This window comes from Tenrec ecaudatus, chromosome 15, assembly GCF_050624435.1.
Source record: "Tenrec ecaudatus isolate mTenEca1 chromosome 15, mTenEca1.hap1, whole genome shotgun sequence".
In the NCBI taxonomy this organism is placed as follows: Eukaryota; Metazoa; Chordata; class Mammalia; order Afrosoricida; family Tenrecidae; genus Tenrec; species Tenrec ecaudatus.
In genome coordinates, this window is record NC_134544.1 from 97,545,185 (window position 1) to 97,549,335 (window position 4,151).

General features: G+C 44.4%; 1 pseudogene; it reads right to left on the reverse strand.

Moving 5' to 3' along the window:
* Window positions 1-2,846: 2,846 nt before the first annotated feature.
* On the reverse strand, window positions 2,847-3,934 carry LOC142427257 (transcriptional repressor protein YY1 pseudogene; annotated as a pseudogene).
* Window positions 3,935-4,151: the final 217 nt, after the last annotated feature.

Genomic DNA, 4,151 nt, shown 5'->3' on the forward strand with positions numbered 1-4,151 from the left:
CGATACTACCTCACACCCTAATTAACCCATCTCCTCTCCTAAACCCCTCTATGAGGGGATCTCCATTGGTCGACACTTGGGCCTTGGGTCTCCACTCTGCACTTCCCCCTTCATTTAATATGGTATATATATACATATACACATATATACACATACATACACACACTTATATCGTTGGGTTTTTTTTTGCATGATGCCTTATACCTGGTCCCTTGGCACCTCGTGATCGCACTGACCGGTGTGCTTCTTCCATGTGGGCTTTTTTGCTTCTGAGCTAAATGGCCGCTTGTTCACCTTCAAGCCTTTAAGACCCCAGACACTATCTCTATTGATAGCCGGGCACCATCAGCTTTCTTCACCACATTTGCTTATGCACCCATTTGTCTTCAGCGATCCTATCATGGAGGTGTGCAGTCAATGATATGATTTTTTGTTCTTTGATGCCTGGTAACTGATCCCTTTGGGACCACTCGCTCACTCAGGCTGGTGTGTTCTTCCATGTGGACTTTGTTGCTTCTGAGCTAGATGGCCGCTTGTTTATCTTCAAGCCTTTAAGACCCCAGTCACTATCTCTTTTGATAGCCGGGCACCATCAGCTTTCTTCACCACATTTACTTGTTCACACACTTTGGCTCCAGCCGTTGTGTCGGGAGAGTGAGCAGCTGATGAGTTTTTTAATGAATATATTAACACATTGAACTATACTTGCTTCATGTTACAGTTGTATTTTTTTCCATGAAAAGCCTTTGAATTTTTTAAAATAAATTATTTTACTGAGGGCTCTTACAGCTCTTATTATAATCCATATATCAATTGTGTCTAGCACATTTGTACATATGTTGCCATCAGCATTTTCAAAATATTTTCTTTCTACTTGAGCCCTTGATATAAGTTCTTCTTTTCCCCCTTCCTCCACCACCTTCCCACGCTCGTGACCCATTGATCAATTTTAAATTATTATTGTTTTCATATTTTACACAATCTGTTATTTTCTTTCACCCACTTTCTGTTTTTCATCCCATGGGGGGTGTTATATGATTAACTTTGAAATTGGTTCCCCTTTCTCACCCTTCTGGCCCCACCTTTCCCCTACCTTCATAGTATCAGTACTTCCATTATTGTTCTGAGGGGTTTATCTCTCCTGGATTCCATGTGCTATGTTGAGAGCTCTTATCTGTACCAGTGTACATGCTCTGGTCGAGCCACATTTGTAATGTAAAACGGGGGTCATGATAGTGGGGTGAGCAAGCTTTAAAGAACTAAAGGAATGTTCTGTGTTCTATCAGTGTTATACTGCACCCTGGCTGGCTCATCCTTTCCTTGTGACCCTTCTGTGAGGGGATGTCCAATTGTCTACAGATGGGCTTTGGGTCTCCAATTGGACACCTTTTGTTCCCATCGATATGATTGTTTGTTTGGGGTCTTCTGATACCTGATCCCATGAACTCCTCGTGACAACACAGGCTGGTGTGCTACATCCATGTGGGCTTTGTTGCTTCTCAGATAAATGGCCTCTTGTCTAACTTCAAGCCTTTAAGATTCCAGACGCTATATCTTTTGATAGCCATGCACCACCAGCTTTCTTCACCACATTTGCTTATACATCCTTTTTGATTTAAGTAATCCTACTGGGAAGATGGGAATCATAGAATGCCAGGTTATTAACTTGCATTGAGGGAGGACTTGAGTAGAAGCCAATGCCTTTGACTTTTTAAATGTTCCTATTTTGTTTTCTGTGCCTACTTAGACAGTTGACCCTCTTTTCTGTCAGTGGGTTTATTACAGTGCTTATTTTCCATGTAAAATATGCTCTGGGACAAATTTCAATTCATCATGGTATATAATCATTTTAATATGTTGTCTGAATCTGTTCCAAATATTTTAAAGAATTTTTAGTGTATATCCATTATCAGTATTGGGTTACAGTTTTCTTGCAGTATCATTATCTGACATTGGTGTCAGAATATTTATTGGTCTGATAGAAAGTATTAGTAACCCAGGGCTCAAGTAGAAAGAAAATGTTTTGAGAATGATGATGGCAACAACTGTACTAATGTGCTTGACACAATGGATGTATATATAGATTGTGATAAGAGTTGTATGAACCCCGCATAAAATGATTTTAAAAAAAGAAAGTATTGAAGTAGTGGTAAGTGTTGTCTCACAACCATTGTTATATTTACACTCAATTACTTGAACGTAAACTACCAAATAGTAAAGCAGTATTTATTCATACCATCACAGTACTCTGTATTAATCTTTAATCTATGGTCTGATTATGCTAGAAGTTTCTCCTGGAATTTTATTTCAACTCAATTGATTATATCCCTTGCAAGCAACCTAAAACTCATTGAACTACCATTGATCCCAGGCACTGGCTGAACCTTCTGATCTTTCAGCTGACTCCTCATTTTGGAAGACTACATGATTTACACTCCCCTTGACAGACAAATAGTCACTAACCCCCAGTTTGGGAAAAACAGGTGAGATCTATATTTTAAAAATGTGAAAAGAAGTCCCATTTTTAGCACTGTCATGTAAAGAATTGTCTTTTGATGCGAAGTTCATGAATTGTTCTCCTGCTGGGACCACACTTTACAAAAACACCTTGTTTTTGAAACATGATTAGATAGCAAGATAGAGTATCTTAGCAATGTCATCTTAATAAGCCTTGGTTTATTTTTTTAAAATTTTTACTACTTTATCAAAACATGTCCCTTAGGTGTGTAGGATTCCTTTTTAAAATTCTTTCCTAGAAACAACATACAAAGGAGAGGCACGTTGTCTTCCAGTCACTTCTGGAAGAGGCTTCTGGGGCTGAGAAGGAGCTTCCTTCTCATGGTGTCTCACTGGTTGTTTTTGGCCTTGGCGTGTATTAAGATGTGATATTTCAGGTTAGTCGACTCAGCAAACTTCTTGTTCACCTAGGACCTGTCTCCCGTGTGGATCTGCACGTCTGTGCACAAACTGAAATCCAGGGGAAAACGCTTCCCACAGCCTTCCAACGTGCACTGAAAAGGTTTGTCTCTAGTACGAAGCAATTGGTGTTGTCTGGCTTTGAGCTCTTGACAAAAGCCTTGCCATACTCGGCACAGACGTGGACGCGGGGCCGTGGGTGTGCAGGTGCTTCCTCCTGGCTGAGTTGTCCCTGAGCACCTTCGGGCAGCCTTTGTGAGGGCAAGCTATTGTTCTCGGAGCATCAGCTTCTTGAATTTTTCTTGGCTTCATTCTGGCAAATTCTGCCAGCTGTTCGGGGTCCAAGAGGTAGATGCCAGGGATCCCTCCAGGCAGGAGCATCTTTCCCGTCATGTACTCCGAGTAGTCAGGAGGGGAGTTCTCCCCAATGATCTGCTCCCCAACCAGTCTCATGGTCAAGACCTTTTTTCATCTGACTACCATAGAGTGACGGAGAACGGGTCCTCCAGCATCTTGAATGATCTGCACCTGCTTCTCCCACTTCTTGTTGCCCGCATCACCCCCGCCGCCCGACGAGAGCTGTCGCTGCCGCCGCCTCCACGGTGACCAGGTCTGCTCGATGTAGTCCTCATCGTCCTCGTTGCCAACGCTGGCCGGCGCTGGAACTGGGATTGGGATCTGGCCCTCGAAGCCTTCCTCTGCGCCCACCACCAACTGCACCAGGATCGCCTCCTGGTGGTGGTGCACCTGGCTCAGGTCGTCGGTGACCTGTGACCTTAGCGACCCTTGACCATAGTGCGATCATGGGCAGCGGCGGTGGTGGTGGTGGTGGTAGCTGGCGTGCCCATGGCCACCCCCGCCACTGTGGTCGCCCCCCGTCCTTGTCCTCTTCGCCCACCACCATGGTCACGATGGTCTCCACCGGGATGGTCTCCACCTCGATCTCATGCAGCTCCATGATCTCGGCCAGCATCTCTGAGCCGTCCATGGCGTTGTAGAGGGTGTCGCCCGAGGCCATGGCTCTGGGCTCCGGCCTGTACGAGGAGGCGTCACACAGCGGGGAAGGAAGGCAGAGGGAAGAAGGCAGTGAGTGGGCAGGGCCCATTCCTTCTTTTTAACTAGGGCTTAAATTCTAGTGAATGTCTCCTGAGTTTTTGGGCATTTGATACCATGGACATAACTTTTGTAAACATAACTATTTAGCATTTTGTGCATGCCTTGGGTGTTGATTAGTA